This window comes from Vidua macroura, chromosome 1, assembly GCF_024509145.1.
Source record: "Vidua macroura isolate BioBank_ID:100142 chromosome 1, ASM2450914v1, whole genome shotgun sequence".
Classification (NCBI taxonomy): Eukaryota; Metazoa; Chordata; class Aves; order Passeriformes; family Viduidae; genus Vidua; species Vidua macroura.
In genome coordinates, this window is record NC_071571.1 from 79710655 (window position 1) to 79731451 (window position 20797).

Here is a 20797-nt window from a genome sequence, read left to right on the forward strand (position 1 = left end):
GGAAATGGCAGCCTCCCAGCTTAAAACCAACGGCTTCTTAACTTGGTGCCAGTTCACAGCTTCTCTTTTCACTTTTTTATCTCCTTTAATAGTCATCTTCTCTGATTAAATGAGGGTCCATAGCATCACAGTGTGAGATGTAGATAGCTCAGTAGTATAGCATATGTTAATTTACCTAGGCCTGCATTTTATTTGGCTCCTAATGGCAGGAGCCCAACTCATCAGCATAGAGAGCTCTATTTACACTGTTCATGACCTGGACTTTTTATTTCACTTGGAGCCACATTCTTTAAGTTAACGTGAACCTTAAAGTGGGCTGCACTGTTAATCAAAATCTTTTTTGCATATTGTTAGCTTGGTTAAACAACCTTAAAGAAGTTAATGACTGAATGGAGGAGCAGTATGCAGAAAATTAATATTGATGCTGATACAGCTGATAAGCATGTATTATTTGTAAATGGGAATTGTGCTAAATACCTGATCAGAATAAGCAGAATATTGTGGACTGAGTGCTCAGGTGTTCCCTTTTGCCAGTGCCAGGGGGAGCAGGGGCCAGAGGCCCAAGAGCCCAAACAAAGCCCAGAGCCGAGAGCAGAGAGGGAGCAGACCCAGTGCCTGGGGTTTTATCAGATGTCCCATGGGAGGAGTCTTAAGATCAGATTACAGCCTCGTCAGAATAGGAAGGCTCTACATTCCAGTATTTACAGGGTGCCTACAAAGAAGATAGAGACTCTCTTTTTACAAGTAGTCATATGGAAAACACAAGAGATAATGGGTACAAGTCACTCCTGGGGAGATTCCAATTGGACATGAACATTTTTCATTATGAGAAAAATCAACCATTGGAATAACCCCCCCAGGAAAGCAGTGGATTCCCCAGCATTGGACACTTTTAAGATCCAGCTGGACAGGGTGCTGGGCTATCTTGTCTAGACTGTGCTTTTGCCAAAAAAGTTTGGACCAGATGATCCTTGAGATCCCTTCCAACATGGTATTTTATGATTCTGTGAAGATGCTGATGTTTTCCTGGAGCTGAAACAGTCCATGAATCTTCAGCTTTAAGGAGCAGCTAAGGAACAGACCCTACTCTCTTCTCTCCCTACCTCCATGCCCTCCCAAAGCTCTAACAGCTGACTCCATCAGTTCCGCCAGCTTTCCTCCTCAGTCCAAAAGTTTATAACGGGAAATGGCATCATCTTGTAAGGTAAGGATGGATTCCACAAGACATTGAAGGAGAGAACAGAATTAATGGAAAACCTTTTAAAAGCCTCAAGGCTTTAACTTCTGGCAGCACTGCTCCATGGGTACCACAAAAAAGCTGAGCAGTTGTTTGTATAAACAACATGCAATCTTTGTATATGACTTTGACTCATTTTTCCTTATCCTACTCCCAAATTAGCATTGCCAGATTCTCACTAGCCTTCCTTCCTAGTGTCCCGCAAGCCTTGAGCATCACTAGACTCCAGTTGTCTTTGTCTACAGCTTCTTAAGTGTATTTCATATACTTTTCTTATTTTGTTTTCAAGAAAGTGAGTTCCCCTGCAGCTGCTCAGCAGAGATTTCCCTTCCCTCAGCTCAATAGTTTAGGCTGTATCCTATAAGCAGGTTACATCTCCAAGGTCAATTTTTTTGAGGTTTCTAAGGCTAGTTTTCTAAGCCCAACTGTTTGTGCTAGACTACAGCACCTGTGTTGCTTCTTGCTGTGTCTTGTTTTAGACTCCTGCTTACTAAGGCAAAGAAGTCATTTAGTTCACACTCTGTAATGCAGATCAGCCCTGTGAGTCTGGTTCCTCCTTCCCTTCCTCAGCACCCTACCTCGGTGTCCAAAGTCTGTATTAGAAGCAGCTGAATAATGATGATGGCCTTAGGCAGAGGATTCAGGTGTTACATCCTCTGTTGTCTGACTGTGGTTGAGTTGAGTTTGACTGCAGGCTCCTTCATAAAGTTGGGGCAATTGTTTTCATCCACTGATGGGTTTTTTGAGTCTGCCCTCCAACCTAGCTTAACTCAGTGAGGTTGGCTGTAGAATTAGTGTCTCGCAAACAAACAGTGCACATTCTCCTCTGCTGAGTTTTTCTTCAGCTCCTCATCTCCTCAGAACAGTAAATCACAGCATTTCTTTCTGGGAGTCCGCAGAAAGAAATAATTAGATTTGTTCAGATCTATCTTACCTGGACAAGGTCTTTTACATGTTTTTTCTTGATTTTCAGCTCTCTAAGAACATGAGAATATCTGTACTGGGTCTTATGAAAAGGCACTTAATTTAATATCCTGTTTCCAGTAGCAGCCACAATGCTGTGGAAAATCCACTTGAACAAATTGCCCATAGAGCCAGCAAAGGCAAAAGGAGACACTATCAGGAGTCTCTGAACCTGGCCTTTTTCAATTATCCTTCCTCATCTATCCTCAGCAGTCATATCTCTTTTAATAGCAGCACTGAAGATGCATTCCAGCTTATTTCCTTTAGCATCTCTCCATAGTCAAGGAGTTTGTCCTTGAGCCTCCTGATCCAGTGTGCCTCCAAAAGCTGCCTGTAGTGAGTTCTAGAGGTTACCTGGGAATAACCTCCACATCTCCAAACTGAAGGTCCAGGCTCTGTAATTGTCTTCTTACAAAGGCGGGTGCTTATTCACCTGACTTTTTACTAAACCTTCTCCAGCTTTACTCCCTTTCTTTAGATCCAATGAACAGGACTGTAGACAGTACTTAAGATCATTGTGGTTGTGCAAAGTCTTTTTAGGGCCAAAAGTCTTGTTCTTTCATGATGATTCCCCACATTTTGTTGGTTAAATGTGCAGCAGTCAGTGAAAAACAGTTTCAGTGAGCTGTCAGTGGTAACTCCAAAACCCCTCTTGAGTTACAACTGCAGGTTCTAATTTCAGCATCATGTACATGTAGGATTAGATTTTTTCCCTCCAAAATGCATAACATGTATTTTCTGATCCTGGAGTTCATGTATCCCCACTTCCACCACACAGACACACATTTTAACAAGTTCCTTGACATCCGGTGGGCATTTTTCTGCTGGAAAGATTCCAACTACCTCCACCATTGTGGAGATTTCAGTGTTCCTTTTCCAGGGAATTGATGAAGACATTGAAAACTACTGATTTCAGGACCAGTTCTTAGGTGAGCCCTTCAGTAGTCCACATCCTAAGAAGTTGCCATTAAGGCAACCATCTGCTTTCTAGCTTTTAAATCCAAAGAATGAGCTTTTCTTCAGGACACCCCTAAATACCATTCACATGAAACATTATGAAACAATTTTTGAAAACCCAGGTGAATGAGGCTGACTGGATCTCCTGTATTCATGTGCTTATTGACATCCCCACAGATGTCCAGAAGGCTGGACCAGAGGTTTTCCTTGGAAAGCTTATTTTATGTACGCTTATTAATTATGGAAGCTTTGCTGGTTCTTTCCCAGCTGGTTGTGTTCATCCTGTACTCTGAGAACTTATTTTATAAAGCAGAGTCCTTCTTATCAGGGGTGGGAGGGAGGGTCACACATCTGATTCTCAGAACCTCCTCTGAGCTATACTTTGGGATGGAACCAACCCTGGCAGGCAGCTCTGTGTATGTGCTGTTTTGGTGTTGCAGCATTGCTGGCCAAGATATGGGATATGTTGCACAGCCACATTTCCACTGGGTTGGGAGCAGATGTCTCCTCATCATCTTCATAGGCAAAAACAAAAGAAAAGATCTAACTGAGCTTCTCTGCCATGACTTTTTTATTCCTGAATGTCCTTTCTACACCTTGGTCATCCAACCATCTCACAATTCCTACTGCTTCCCACTTTTGAGTATACATCCTTGCTGTCAATATAAGAATCCATTCCAAAGTGCTCCACTAGTTCTTATTTCACCCTCTTAATTTCCTGTTTATAATTGACCCAAATTACTTTATGGCCATTCTTGTTCTTATTTGAGCATTACCATTTTTAAGCATAGGCTTCTATTAATATACATTGCATCCATTCTTTACAGATTATTCTTGTCTCCTAGTCTTAACACGCATAAATCCCTCCTTTCTACCCAAAGACTCAATCACCTACTGGCACTCAGGACTTCTACTTGCCCCCATGGTTTCTCACAAGAAACTGGAAGTATTCTGAAAAAGTCAGGATAGAGGTCTTGGACTACAGTCTTGTTCTTAACAGCAGACCTGATCTTAAGTTTACCATCCTACCCTTCCCTACCATTTAGTGCCAGCATTCCTGCACTCCTGGGGTCCTATTCTGGTACCCTTAAGTACCCTCCCTAGGCATCAAACCTCACTGCCTTGCTGCCCAGCAAGCAAGTGTCCATGCTGCCCTCTCAGCCACCGCAAACCCAGCTGCTTGTTTTCAGTCAGAAATCCACTATCACCACTTTCTTCTTCCTGTTCTTTAAGGTCCCCTTTACCAATGGATTATATTTGGTGCAAAAAGACATTAATATGAGCTGAAAGCCAAATCTTGTCAGTGACAATAGCACTTTCCTTCCACTAGGACACTGGTCTTCTTGGAAAAAAATTCTTAAAATCTTGCCCAGACCAGAGGTGTGCAGGAGAGTGAAGAGAGAGCATCTTTATCTGTCCTACAATTAACAAACAACCAGCACAGTTCACCCATTGTCTTTCATGACCAGGTGATGAGAGCTGACTTCAAATAAAGGGCTCTGTGCAGGCTTTCTGGTTTGGATGGAAACACCATGGTGTTTCCACTGTTATGTGTTCCTAACCTGCGCAGCTCAACAGCAACTGGGGCCTACCTCAGAGGAGGTTTTATTTTACCAACACAGTACATACAAAGTACTCCTTGACTGATACTTTATTAAATGCTTTTCCTGTGATCATTGTCCTTGATATCCTGCTCATGCAGAGAGAGAAGTGTTGGCAGGAGTTTTGTGGGTTTTTTACTGCAACTATAGATTTTAGAGATGTTAATCTGGCAAATAAAACAAGGAATAAGAGTAAATGGGCTTCATAGTCAGACTGTGAAATGAAAATATGTTCTTGCACTTTATAAGTGTTTTAATAGTATGGAACTTTCATTTTCCCTTCTTTAAAGAGTTCTGATTTCTCATCTGATAACAAAACAATGTTTAATCCTCTCTGTGCATTCATCACCATGGTACCAAAGTGCCTTACAGAGAAATAAGACAGGTGGTTGGCAGTCTTTTCCTTGAGACTTTCAACAGAAGTGGCCCTTGAAGGATTTTGACACCCTGCCTGTGTCAACCTGTTAGTATTATTAGTATTACATTGGCATACATGCATCAATGAAACAAACCCAAGGATTTCTAAGCTGCCTGGATGCCACTGTAACAGACGGCTGGGAATAGGAAAATAGCCCAGAAAGCATTTCTGCATGCAGTAGTGCTGCTAGTTGAAACAAACCTGAAAGCATTTGTTCACCCTGAAGACATTATCAGATGCTTTAGTGGATTCAACTATCACTGACAATGTGGCCAAGTTAGTGAATCACTAAATTATTCGCACTTTCAGAGATGGGTTTCAAATGTCTTGAGTTGAGCTTGTTACTTACTGAAGAGATTAGCATAGACCTATTGCAGTCTCCCTGAGACTGCCCATCATCCCTGAGGGAACAAGTTCTTTTGGACTGACAGACATGACACTCAGCAACATGTGAAAGTACACATCTACATTCATGAAATTCAGTAACAACAGGCCAGAAATGGAGCCTCCAACAACAGATAGGAACATTTTTATTCAAGAATAACTTTTCTAGTTCTCTTTCTCCTTTACCACATTTCCCTACCCTCCACCCACACCCCCTGCCAGCTTCTCTACCCCAATGGCTGGCTTCTGGGGTGCTGTGCAATCAGTGCACAGAATTTATATAACTCTTCCCATTCTGCTAATTCTAGTTGATGGTAGATACATGTAACAACCACATTCAAAGAGAGGATTCTGTAATTTATTTTCTGAAAGAAGAACACTTTCTTTCTGCTTTGTGACCATCTGGCTGAAGGTAGACCTTGATTTTATAAGTATTTTTATTTATCATTGTGCTCTCCTTTCCAACCTATAGCTGTTTCTTTCCTCCCAGAAGCCATAGTGTGGATTAAGTGCCACAATATGAAATCTAATGACAGTTCAGTTTTCAGAAGGAGGAAACAGTTCCGTTTTCAAAAGAAGGTAGATATACTGCTCTGGTGGAAACAACAGTTAGTCAGAGAAGAAGAGAAGAAATATGCATGTGTTCATCTGCAAGGTGCCTTTTTTTTTTTTTTTTTTTTTGTTAAGCAACATCAACACAGATGTAAGCAGATGCAAGGGAGCAAATACTGTGGATAAAGTTGAGCAACTGATCTGCTATGAAACAGGGTGAGAAAAGAATTAGGAGAACAGAAAAGCATCATCTTAAATTTTCAGAGGACTCCTTAAAACCTTGACACCATGTCAGGCAGTGTGTGGTATATATTACAGATAGCTGAGTTGCATCTCATAAACATGTCTTAAAGTTTCATTTTTCCACATGCCACATCGCAACAGCTGGCATGTTGGATTTTTACTTTTTTTCCCCCTTACTAATACAAAATTCTTGAGTGGGTTGGCTGTGAATTCCCATCTTTCTAAGCTAAAAGCATCAAATTCTGCTTTTCTCCCCACATTTTGAAGAGCTAGACATGAGACACAGTGGGGAACTGAGCTGAGAGAATTATTTTCTGTATCTGATGGGGATCTGAGTTACAGTGAATCTGAGTGGCCCTGTACAGAGATGAACATCATCAGTATCCCTTCATTAAATGCTGTTTTTCCTTTTGTGAAAGGAAAGCTAGATTCATGGACATAAAATTTACTCTGGATCTCAGGACACTGAGAATCAGGCATTTCCATTCTTTCCATGCCTACCAAAAAAAGGTTGACACAGAAGCTGGGCAGAAGAACAATGAGAAATTAGACAGGTTTCTAGCAGAATTCCTAACAAATTCTAGTCAAATAATCTGCCGAAATTATTTCTATCTGAAAGAATAGACAAATCTGATAAAATCATGTCTTTCTCTGAGCACACCTAGTTGGACTTGTTTATGATCTAGTAGCTCTTAATTGTCTCCCATCCCTGCCACTATCTTGCACATAACAGCATATCTCCTCCTTTTATTAACTTGCCAATAATTTTGTTGTTCTGGTTTCAGCTCTGTGGGCACTGTGCAAATGATGGAAATCAGACTGGAAATCCCAACCTTAGCTGAATAAAGACTTACAGGGGAAAAGTGAAGACGGTAAATTGGCTTCAGTGGGGACATACAAGCTGGGCACCACCTCAGGTAGAGCAATTGTAAAACCCAGCATTCCAGATCCTGAGGAAGAAGTTACAAATACATTATCTGATCCAAAATACTAAGGAATGAAACCAATACTTGGAAAGGGTGGGATGAAGAGAAGAAGGGAGCCTGCTCCAATACCCAAACTAGATTCACTTTGACAAGTGCTAATCTGGTGAGTAGTAAACACAATCATATTTCTAAAGAAGAATTTGAAAAGGTCAATGAACATCACAGAAATGTAAGTTAGGTTACTTAGAAACAGAGCTCAGTGATTCACAGCCATTTCTTAAACCAATCTTTGTTTTATACAGCCCCTCCAATGCAGGTAACAGAAGAGTGATTCAGTCTGTCTGACACAGACTATCAAGGTCTGTACCCCCATTCCTCCCCATCTCCTTCATTTCCTTCTCTGAAGCAATGTTATTTGTGAATTGTGGATTGGCTCCCAGCCAGGAATATCTGCAAATGCAGTCTCATATTGCCTAAATCCATAAAGAGGAAACTATTCAGACAACTGATGCACCTTCAGGGCAGAACATTAAATTGATCCTTTGGCAAGGAACACCATGTGTAACTTTACACAGCAATTCCCATAAATACTACTAAGATTATCAGCCAAAGCATAGATTATCTTGAGCTGTGGTTGTCTTTAAGGAGTAGCTATGAGAACAGTTTGTACTGTGTGTAGGTACTTGTCCAGTCTATATGTCCCCCCCGCCTACCACCCCAAAATCTGTGCCTTGAGAAAAGCTGGTGACAATGCCTCATCCTATATAGCCAAGGTGACTATTTTAGTGGAGCATGACAAATCACCCAGTGGAAATGGCACTGTTGGGTAGTCAGAAGGGAACAGCTCAGATATTCTTCTGCCATAATTGAGTGGAAGGGAACTAGCTGTTGCTTCCTACATCTCCCATTATTTTCTTCTATGTGTTGAAGGATCTCAGGGTAAGTTTTGTAGGGTCTTTCTGGGGCAGACAGAGCCTTGATGTCCTTCTTGCATTTTCTCAGCTGAGGGAGTGGCCTCCACTGGAACACTGTATGTTCCAGCTCCCCCTTTTCAGTCCCTAAAGGTTTTCAGTCAGCTTACATCTCTGGGTCAGCACTATATGCAGCTGTGTGTACAGGTAGAGTTGCATATGTATTCCCATGCACATTCCAGGTCTGATTTACAGTTCGAACTACAGAACAAACTAGGTCATTTTCTGAGTTGTCTCCATCATTCTGCAGAAATTTACTGTTCCCAAACCAGTTTGCTTGGCATTTAAATGTAGTATATACAAGATTTGAAAAGAACATTTTCCATAATTTTTTAAAGAAAGTCTTAAAAAATTAGCATATAATCCTCAAAACCCTTCTGGCTGCCACTATGCATGATTTTATGGAATGAGAGTTTTCCTTTCTGAGAAACATAAACAAGACTCTTCAGGTTTTTCAGCCTAATATTTGTGACCCTCTATTCCAATGCACATTTTTACCTTTTGGTCCCTCTTTGGTAACTGGTTACCTGTTGAGCAATAGAGTAACCTTAAGAAATTCACTCTAATGGAACATTCTTTGTGATCAGGATGAGTTAAGTGTTTGTTTTAACTCTGGATGCAGGGTACATTTTTGTATATGCTTGGGTATTTCTTCGCTTGTTTTTAAGTTATTTACCAGGCAACAATGACATGCAATGTCATCATCCATAACAACATCTGCTGGTATTGAAACACTCCTCTCAGCAGATGCCTCCAAACTGGTATATGGTGGCATAGCTTCAGTGAAATTCTTGATTCAATGACTTGAGAAGGCAGTTAAATGGGTTTCCTCAGTTCATGTGCATGTCTCCCATGTGCATCACTCTACCCCAAGAGATGTAGAGATTTGGATCAAATTCAGCATGGCAACTGACGTTCTTGTGATCAGGAATCTAGCTGGCACATTATGAAATCTTTCAATACAGGCTTTCCATTTTGAGTGGGCTGGTGATATCTGCATTTTCAAATTCCTGCTAGCATTTGAAATCAAGAATAACATCGCTCTGAAATTCCACCTCCAGAGAGCTGCCAAATTCCTCCACAAGAACAGCATGAAGGATGAGGATGCCTTTCCTATTCAGACTCATTCATCCTTCCTTAACACAAGGCTCTGAAGGAGTTAAATACTCAGTCTAGTAAAGATTGTGGTCTTGTCAATCTTTTATCTTTTTTCCTTTTTTTTTTTTTAAGGTGCCAGACGTAAAAATAAAGAAGATGTATCAGCACACTTCCTTAGAAGCTGAGCTTCCTGATTAAGAATAAATGCAGGATATACAGTGTATTTCATGCTGAAATGCATTCCCTTCTAGAATTTCATGAGTACAATTAGCCATTAGCAAAATCTCCACACACACACGGGACTCAGATCAGGAAATAATAGAAAAAAACACATACTGCTAAAATATGTCTGTCTCTCGCCAGGCTGAAAAGAGGGAATGAGTGAGCATGTTGTAAAATGCCCAGCAGGGGCTATGATGCAGTGTGTTTGTAATCTTTATCACTGTGCAGTAGTGATGGCTGATCCTGGAATGCTGCATTTCACCAGTTGAGTCCAGGGTACCTATATGCCACTGCTTCTTAGGAGTATCTCAGACATCCATGAATTAGAATTATTTCAGTGACAGGAAATTCTTTCATCTTTTTGATGTCCAAGTACTAAAAATACCAGTGACAAACCTGAGCACTCAAGTGTTAAAATGAATTTGAAAGTTCCCTACATGTGGTGCTACTTGCGGCCATCTCAGTGAACAGAAACCCATTCTGTTTTTTTTCTTTTGTGGTTTCTTTTCCCCTGCAACTTTTTCCTTATTGGGTGTGGGAAGGACTTCTATTGGATTGGTAAGTGCAGCATGTACATGACTACCTGATTCTACTCTCTGCATCTTTACACCTGTGGTGTATAGATGAACCTGGCTGCTCCCACATTTAAGACATTGTTCAGTGCTTGGGGTTAGCTTGGGGTTACCTGCATCTGGTATTTTGAGGAAAGTCTTCTCTATGTACCTTTTACATTCTACTGAGTGAATTGCAATGTTTTCCATTTTCATGTGTTATACAAATAATAATTGCATCTTTCATCAGTACTTGCAGATATTTCTGACACCCTGGTGAGGAGACAGCTTCTATGGTGTCAGGGCTAAAATGGGTAGATACATGTTGGATTTGTGACTCTGGAGGTAGCGCCCTACCTTGGACTGAGTATTGTAAAAGGAAAGATGCAGATTGATGTCCAGAACATCGTGTGGAGCATCCACTCTGCCTATTTCAGATTCAAAGTGGATAGTTTCAGAGGAGTTCCTGATATACAAATGAATGTGTAGAACTCTCACTTCCTGAACAACAAAGGAACATCTCTCCACATACTTCAGGATATTTTTTAAATCAGGATTTAATATTACTGTCTGTGTTTTAGTGCTACAGCTGATTCTTATGCCTGATGCTTTTTTCTTCTCCCACTGAGTCTAATTTCCTCAAAACTGAAACAAATCATATAACTCTCTCCACGATCATGCTGCAATTATGTTGTCATAATTATTTTTATCTTCTCTTGTACAAGCCATATTAAATAGTGGCTATTATAAGGTTTTTCAATTTAGACTTAATTGGCAATCTGAAGCCTACCATTTTTTTCCCATTCATCATGACTTTAAAGTGTACTCTGCCTAAACTCTGGATCCAGTAAATCAGGAACAGAGTATAGCTCTAGGAAAATTAAGACTCCTAAGGAGGAAAGTAAAACATCTAGGTAGAACCTGCTTGAGATCCAGCTATGTTCCTATGTTGAGGCCAGTAATAAATTGCAATGCTCCATTCTAAAAAAAATCTCTGGTGGACAGATGAGCTGAAGTCATACAGTAAATATTTGGGAGAGTTTGTGGCATGTATTGAGAATGGACACAGAAACACATTGCTGAGCAGGACCTAAAGTAGCCATATGTTTTCAATGTGTCTTTTCTTTCTGTTTGCCTTGGTGAATGGGATTATCTGTTTTCACACCCTAGTTACACTCAAGAGAGAGTATTTGTACGAGCTGGGCTAGAAAAGCTGTGTACAGGCTAGTAGTGCCATGCCAATACTCTCTAGAAAAAAAACATCAAACAGGATACCAATTCCTCTCTGAAATACCTTTTTCTGAACTAGGCTTGATCCTTTTTTTTTCCTCCAGAATTGCCCCTTCCTTGGTTTTCTGTCTCCTTCCAGAAATGCTGTGCTTCCCATGCTAGTTCCTACTTGGATCACAAGCCTCTGTTGATTTTCATTCTGATGCTCTCTCCATAAAACTAAATGCAGAGCTTAAGGCCACTGTGTGAAGCAATAATGCTTGCATCTTGAATGGGCACATCTTCTTCTTTAAATGTTCATTATATTGTAAAAACATGCATAGCACTAAAATTGTCTGCCTGTCCCCTACCTCCCAAGATCAATACATATGAGACTAGAGAAAGATACAGTTTTTCCAAAATTTACAGTTATAACTGAAGTTTAATACCTTAGTTCAACTAAGTTCAATACCTTAGTTGTCTTGATCTCTACTTGGCTTATTTAATAGGTCCTAACATCAGCTCTCTTCAAGGATTTCTGAAATACATATATTAAAAAAAAAGTTGGTTTTTTTTTAATGTTTCACTGTATGACCTCAAGGCTCAGACCCTTATTTACAGACTCTTTATTCACTTTTCTTTGGAAAGCAGATTTTGTATTAGTATTCTCAAAACCTGAAAGCAGCATCAAAGATTAGAGAAATCTAAAATTCATCATCTACAGCTCAAGTGTGAATTTAATATGAGAGAAAGCTGACAGTATTTTTGCTGCCAGGGTATATGGCTCTGAAACCATTCAGCAGGGCCAGAATTAATTTGGTTTATATCTGAAAAGGATGCCTATTGACAAAAATGCATCAGCCCATTTCTCGAGGGAAAATCAAAACCATTCTTTTCCAGTATTCACATACAGAGCTTTGGAAAGCATTTATTTTACAAACAAATCTAGGCATATTGCTTCCTCTCTATGCTGCACTCATCAACTCAGTATTCTAATAGATTTAACAAGAGGCACCAGTAAAACCATGGTTTGACCAGACCAAATTATTTACAATTAATGCTTACAAGCTAGATTAATTTAGTCTCATTCCTCTCAAAGTGACTGGTTTGCCTATGAGGGTGTTTCACCCATTGCTAACCATGAAAAAGCCACCTTTGAGGACAGGTGTGAGTGACCAGCTCCATCAGGTCATATCCAGACAGAGTTGTCCATTACACTGCTTCCTACTTCCTCCTATTGGTCTTGGAGTTGTTGCAGAAAAGTACTTGAGATTTTATTATCTGAGCTATGGGATCAATTATAATTAATGTGAAATTGTTTGTTTCCTGGCAGGATGATGCCACGTCTCAGGGTGTGGGTAAACTGATCATGATGATGGTCTCTCCCTTTGGGTGAGGAAAACTTGGAAGAAAAGCTGAGGAAGCCACACATGCTTTTATTTCTTCAGAAAAATAGTGGTAATTTAAAGCCAAGTAGCAGAGAGAGCTACAGATCTTAAAGTAATAATATTGATTTTCATTTCTGAAGCACACACCCCCTCTACAAAACATTGCTCTGAGAAAAAAGATTAGACACCGGCTAAACTGTTTCCTAACAGAAGTATTTATGTTACTCTTAGAGTGAATTAAGCAGGGTGACATACAGCAAATACATAGGACTAGTAATATGATTTAATAATTTTCACCATCTCTACAGTTATTCTTCTAATCTTGCATACTGAAATCGAAGTGCTTTAGCAGAGGCCCTAACATTGTCTCTTAAGGTTTCAGAAGTTACTCTTGTACATTTCAGAGAGCATGTTTACATACTAAATTTTTAGATAGATACATAGATATAGACTCCTGTCTGTACTTTTGTAGATAAAAGTATTTTTTGCATTTTAAATAAACTGAATGGGAATAAAAGAATGTAATAAAAGAGGACCCAATTTCTTTCTCCATTTGAGGAACCATGGTCAGGATTGAATGAGCTGTAATATAAGGAAGGATAACTACTGATCAAAGCAGCTGCAAAATTACATGTAAACCAGGGAACAGCACGCAGTTTCAAGGACTCTGATATCTTTCATGTTCTTTTATCATCACTGGATAAGGTGAGGAGTATCAGAAGGGTGTGCTCTCAAGAGGGTACCCTCAGCCAGTTTGCTGATGACACAAACTGGGAAGAGTGGCTGACACACCCAGAGGGTTATGTTTACATCCAGAGGGATTTGGGCAGGTTGGAGAAACGGGCTGATGGGAACATCATGAAGTTCAACAAGGGGAAGTGTAAATTCCTGCACCTGGAAAGGAGCAGCCCCAGGCACCAATATTTGCTGGGGGATGCCTGTCTGAGAAGATGCTTTGCAGAACAGGACCTGGGTCAAACACAAGCCAGCAGTGTGTCCTTGCCACTGGGGCAGCTAATGGTATCCTGGGCTGCATCTGGAAAAGTGCTGCCAGCAGGTCCAGGGAAGTGGTCTCCCCCCTGCTTAGCACTGGGAAGGCCTCACCTTGTGCGCTCTGTCCAGGTCTGGGGATCCTCTATACAAGAGGCCCTAAGACATACTGGGAAGAATCTAATGAAGGGCCACAAATATGACAGAGGGACTGGACTATCTCTCTATAAGGAAAAGATGAAAGAACTATGGCTGTTCAGTCTGGAAAAGAGAAGGCTCAGGGGGATTTTATCAATGTGGTAAGTATCCAAAGGGAGGGTGCAAAGATGACAGAGCCAGGCTCTCTTCAGTGGTGCCCAGTGAGAGAACCAGAGGCAATGGGCATATACTAAAATACAGGAGGTTCCCTCTGAACATCAAGAAACACTTTTTCACCATGAAGGTGACCCAAGCACTGGCATAGATTTCCAAGAGGGTTGTGAAGTCTCTATCCTTGGAGATACTCAAAAGCTGATCATGAAAGTAGTTTTGGGCGACCAGCTCTGAGTGTCAGTTGCTTGAGAAGCAGGGATTTGACCAAAGGACCTGCAGAGGATCCTTCCAACGTCAGCCATTCAGTGATTCAGTGAGAATCCCAGGCCAGGCTGACATAGTCATAGTTAGGATTCCAAAACAGTCCCTTGGTTTCCATCTCATTTGAGCAAGTGAATTCTGCTTGAGGGCCCATCAAGGGAGGCAGAATGAGAGGCAGGAGGAGATCTAAGACTGCAAGAACATCTTTGTGTACTAGACACTAAATCACCTGGTTCTTGGAGTGAAAATGAAAAGTGTAGGAGCCTGTGAGAGGTCAAAATTACTGCCAGCTGCTCTAAAGGGAGACAAAAAGAGCCTGTCCACAAGGACTACTGAGAAATATTCCTCATGTGAGTGGTTTCATGAGATCAGATGCCACTTCTCTACACCTTCTCAAACAGCACTGTCTGAATACTTTAGTGATCTCCTGGGGCTCACTGCCTTCAGACTGGCCATTTCTTCACTATATTGACTATGAAAGTGTATTAAAGGAAGCAGCAAGTGCCAGAGAAAAGATAGACTTCTGGGTGATGCTGTAGAAGCAGCACTAGAGAAGGTGGCAGCAGGTCATAGAACTTAAACGCAAGATGAGGGAGATACAAGATTTTTTTTCATTAAAAAGCCCCCAGTGTTTGCCCAGGCAAATCCTTCATACTCATCTGAAACTATATTTAACAAAAATGGATTTCAAAGGGTCAGTGGTACAGGGACTTAAAGAAAATGCAAATGTGAGAAGACCTTTTCCAGTGAGAGGATTAAGAGGACTAATTTGAGGACAAAAAACGTTTTTTAATTTTGCTACAGATGTTCACTGCTCTGCACCTTGTTCTGCTCAGGTTGAACTTAGATACCTGATTTTATCTTCATTACCATATTAATTTCCAGTTATCCTAAAACTAGGAGAAAACTTCCCAGGTGGAAAAATTATGAATGCAGAGTACAGACCTAGCTTACCTCAGTCCTTGCTGCCTGTGTAAAATACTGCCAGGCCAGAATGGTAACTTTTAAATCCAAGTCTTTTGATACAAATGTGTCAAATGGGAAGAACTCACCCTTGCACTTTGACATATCAACATCTATAGTTCAATTAGGACAAAATTTGACAGTAGAACATTCTTCTAGCATTAATAACTGTTGTAGCTTGGTGTAACGTGAGATTATATTGCTAGTCATAACATGAAAGTTCCACAAGTCTTTCTCTAACTGACAGAAGAGAAAGCGTGCCAGGCTTTTCAGCCCATGAATTTTGGGAGAGGAGTGAAGAGAATTGGAGAGGGCCTATGAACTGCCCTTGGCAGTTAGAAGATTCAATGGAGACACATGTCTTAGTTCTATATAGATTTTATCAGTGTACAGAATAGCCCATCAGACTGCATTTTCCATATTTTCACCAGGTTTACACATCTTTTTGCAATTAACACATGGTTCAAAGACTGAAATAAAATATCATTGATACTTCATGTTTATGTCATCTGGCATTCATCCATAATTTCTCCCTGAATTATTCCATGTTGTCTGGGAACAGCATTTGACAACAGCAGCCTTCAAAGGGTTAGTCCTGCAGGAGCTGTGTAAAGCAGATCCTGCAGACTCTCTTACATGGCTAGTCCTGGTTTAGTCAGATGATGATTAACAAGGAGAGCTGATCCAAAACAATTGAAGTAATGTAATGTCTTTTTAATGATTTCATGCTGCTAGGCTGAAATACCTGATTTTATGGCATAATGCCTAAGAGGTGGGTGTCCATCCAACACTTCAGGATCTTCAGCACTCCACCCATGCCATGTTAGACGTGTGGAGGAACATGTAACGTCTTTTACCTATAAGGGACCCTTCCACAAAACTAGTGTCTAAGGATGCAGGAGTAATGAAAGATGCAATTTTTCTTAATATTAGTAATATTGAGATTTTCAGTGTATATTAGCTTGGAGAGATTCTATATTGATACCAAATCCTGATTATAGTTTTTCCAATAAACTTAGGTTTCTGACCAGTTATAGTGATCCAAGTGATTTTATATTCCTAAGCTTGTTGAGTCATATTTTTTTCCATCAGTATTAACAAAAAATCATGAAAATGAAGCCAAAGAGGACCACTGTTAGAAAAGCATCTACTCATTGAAGTAGTGGCAAAATTTAGCTTTTAAAAAAGAAATAAAGATTATTTATGCATTACTGAATATTGTTATAATTACTATAACACCGTATTCCTACAAGCAGGAAAAAATTTCTGAAATGTAAAATTTTTATATTATGATGGTGGGTGTTAGTGCTTAGCTAAAAGTTATGGCAAATGTAAACAGGACCAGTCCTACATCTGCCACGTATTTTCATAATTCAAGGTTTATGAAAGTACATTAAGTGATATCAGCCTCTGGCAAATCATTACTGATTGAATGTCTGCCTCACGTAGTCTGGCACAGCAGCAAAACACTGGGATGAGGCTCGGCCTGAAGTCCATTGTACAGCTTTACTGAAATTACTTGCAAGACATGATAATGTGCAGCTGCACAGTCACTCTTTTGTGCACCAGCTTAGCATTGTGAAACAGGGCATTCCCAGGGGATGCACAGAAGTATTTGTGCCATTGTGAGACGCATTGGTTTAATCTAGATGTACAATGAAACCAAGGTACAAAACATGCAAAGAGATCCTTGTGGATGTGGCAAACCTATGTCTTGTGAGCAAAAGCTATGGCTCTGGCTACATTGCAGGTACTGCTCTCTGTACCTGCTGGAAGGCTTCCAGCCATACAGACTGTGCTGTCTCATGTGGCGAGTAGTGCTTACATCACATCACATCACAAAGACTGCTGCTGACGATGTGGGGCAGGTATATAAGGTGAACTCCTCAGGAGTAACCCCATCCCTATCAGGATGAGCCATGGGTGATATCTTTCCTGTCCTGTATGTCTGGTTTCCTTTGCAAAGATCCAAGAATGCAGGCAGGAAGGGAGCGGTAGCATAGAGCAGTAACTCCTTGATCTGAACAAACATTGGACCAAGAACTGTGAGACACAAGATTAAGAAATGTAAACAGTGAGATTGAAAAATTAGGGCTAATTTTAGCTGATACCAAGACATTTGCCATCAGGTGTGCACTTATGTTTCTTGAAAGGTTGAACAAAAACAACACAAAGGATCTTCTCTACTTGCCAGTCTGGGATAAGTAACAGTAACTCCAGTGCCTCAGCCTGAGGTAAGTCATGCCTCCATTGCTCACTCTGTATGAGAAGGTTTAAACTGCTTCAGTGAAAGTATTGGGCAGAAGGTTTAAAATGAAACAAAAAGAAATAATTTTTTACACATGACTACACTGTAGATTTCAATAATGCTGCTTGGTGCCAGTTTAAGACTACAAGCGTGTTGATGAGAGCCTTGGAAAATCCATGAGTGCATTAGAAGCTGTCAGCTCTAGAAACCCTTAAAGAGACCTTAAACAGCTCATAGAAATTGGGAAACTGCAACAGAGGCATGTACTGAGACTTCACATTAGTTTATATTAGTCTTGTTTTTATGGTCAGAGTCAGAGCATTGAGTTAATGAACCTTGAAGAGTGTCTGAGATGTATTTGTTCACATCTGTGACTATCAAAGCAGACACTTAAAATGGATGTTGAGAGATTACCATAGTCAGTGTCTTACCTGTATACTTTCAGCCTGCTTTTTTCCTAGTTTGTTATTTAAAAACTCAGTTAAGGACCACTCTGCTGGTCTGATCATCTGCGCTCTGTGCAACATCTGTAGTTCTAAGTGATTCTTTCCATATGGTGAAAGTTCTGGAGACTGACAGGCTAATTTGTCCAACCAGAATGTACTTATATAAATAAGATTACACTAGGATGTTAGGAGCAAGGGGAATTTGCAATGCCATATGTGTTAATTTCTGTGCCAGATAAAATTATTTTAATCCACTGCAATTGTATGTGCTTTGCCCAGGAAAATTATACTCTTGATATCTTATTCTCTCTGCTACATTTCTGAACTTCTCAGACAATGGGAATGCTCATCTGTACTTGAATAAAATCTCATCTATTGTTTAGTCCCCATCTTTGCTTGCTTGATTACTCAGTATGCCATAAAAACAGGCTCCTGTAGTCTTTGCTCCTTACCAACATTTGCCAAAGAGGATAATGCCAATTTCAAAATTGGGGTCTTTTTTTGGCATATTATTTGGTGGAAGACAATCATATTTTTGTGTCTCTTAAATAATTTCTGTAAAGAAATAAAAAGAGCATGACAGACCTGTCAGCTGGCTGCAAACAGTATTTGAGTTTTAATAATGAATTGTGAAGGTGCAAGCTAGGGATTGTGAGACTGTTTGGACTGAGCATGTTAGATATAGGAGGACAATCTCTTGTATTTGTCAAGTTCTCACTGTAAGCCCCCTCCTGATAGCTGAGCAGCTGTATGCAGATATTTGATGATTAGGTTTGACAGGAAAGGGAATTGAAGCTGACTACTGAACTCTACAAGTACTGAGCATAACATAATTTTGGACACTGTCAGTGTCCCTATTAAAAATTTGAAAGTATTGTTGAAGTCAGTGTAGGATTTGTGATTTATTTTCCATCAAATACACATATGAAGAAGTCTTCACAAAGTCAGTTTTGACAGTAAGCGCAAAAGCATCTCAAGCGAAGACTGTAAATCATTGCTTTGGACACCTTTCTCTCCAGCTGGACACCTTCAGAAACTCCTCAGCTTGAAAGAATTATTTGGTCAACTTGCTTCCAAAGCCTATTTCTTTTTTTCAGTGTAGCTGCAAATACAATAAACTCAAGCAGAGTGAAATGAACTGGCACTTCAGATTAATGTCAACATCTGTGTGAAAATATTTCCTATCATTGGATAGCACTATTAGCTATATCTAGTTTATTTGGATAGCTGCATTTAGTACTGCAGAATTCTCTCCATTGCAGCTGCAGGCTATTAACCTAGAACATGACCTCGTTTAGTTATTACTTAAGGCAGTAATAGTAGTGATACAGATTACAATGAAGATCCCTTGAGAAAAAGTACAGAAATTAAACTCTATGTCACTAGAATTTTTCATGTCCTATAGTGAAACCAGTATATTAATGAAAAAAAAAAAAATATGGGGAAATAATGTGGAAACACTTAGCTAAAGGAATCTCATTTTTTGGATTGACTTCTTTCCTAAGTATCAAAGATGAGGTTAAAGGAGCAGTGTCTGGGGGCAATAAGAAGAGCAAACTCATATTAAAATGATTTAGGAAACCAAATCAAATGCTTTAGGGCACAAGCTGAACACCCCTGTGACTAGTATTTGAAACATAAATTTCAGGTAGGCTTTACTCAGTATGGAAATAGGCCATGTGAACTTTCTTTGAAAGTTAATTACAGACCATTGCAGGAGGCAGGACATTTCATCATTTGGACTCGATATTTTCTGTCTTGTTGAGACCTATGTTCCTATGAACACCTGAAGTTACCACAGGCTTCTGTTTATTTGCTTGCCTCGGAATCCCCTAGGGATTTTTATGCTGTAGTTTCATGTTTATTCAGAACACAATATCAAATTTGATAAAAATTCAATGATGGCATTCAATTGGACAAGAATGTATGCTTTTTTTTTTTTTGTTTGTTTGTTTGTTTGATATCAAAGTTACTAGTGAATGCATGGGCATGAGAAGATAAAGTACATAAATAAGCAGAAAGATCAGTTAGTTGCTGAACTTTGCTCCCAGGACATACAGCTTTAAAGTGCTAATTAATGGTAGCCGGTAACGTCTCATATGTGTATCAGGTGTGTAACATTGCAAATTGGGTATGCTTTGCAAGGGAACATTTCTTATTAAAGACGGTAAAACTCCTTTTCCCTGTGATTCAGAGGAGCATGATCCAGACATAAAAATACAAAAATCACTGAATATTACTTTTTACTTTGGACAAGATCATCTTACTCACCCCACTCTCTGAATGATTCATCGCAATATTATCAAAGAGAGAGCTGGGAATGTGTATTATAAATAAAGGACAGACCAATTTCAAAAGAGGTGATGCTATAAGGAGAAGCATCTATGAAAAGAAAATAGATACAAGGATGAAATTTAAGGTAACATATTCAAATATCTTTGTTCAGATTTTAATTAAACACCCAGATTTATCTTTCAAGTAGTACTATGGTTCCAGCACTTGGCTAAAAAAAGCTAGGAGTCTCTGGGACATGCAGAATTTTAAAAGTTCACAGCCAGTCATGGAAGCTTTATAAAGGCTGCCCTGTTTCACCTGAAGACAGATACAGCCGCTCATACATATTCATGCATTTTAATTCAATAAAAGGTAGTAATTAGTTTATACTGTGCACAATTTCAGAATGCTGTCCTTCCTCTCTTGAGTGCAAAAGGCACATGCTTACCAGAAATGATGAAAAAAGCATTTTAGTTAATCCTGAGGCACACTACAGATTGATTGCTTTGTAAGTATCCCTCATCTACTACAGCAGGTGAAAAAAAACAATCAGTCATCTATAATACTTCCCTCCTGCACCATG

The 20797-nt window shown here is 39.8% G+C and overlaps 1 long non-coding RNA gene across 1 annotated transcript; it reads left to right on the forward strand.

Annotated features, from left to right (window-relative positions):
- The first annotated feature begins 17173 nt into the window (after positions 1–17173).
- LOC128817173 (uncharacterized) lies at positions 17174–17585 on the forward strand. Its single transcript, XR_008440121.1, has 2 exons — positions 17174–17313; positions 17400–17585. It is a non-coding gene; the product is annotated as an uncharacterized LOC128817173 (long non-coding RNA).
- The last annotated feature ends 3212 nt before the right edge of the window (positions 17586–20797 follow it).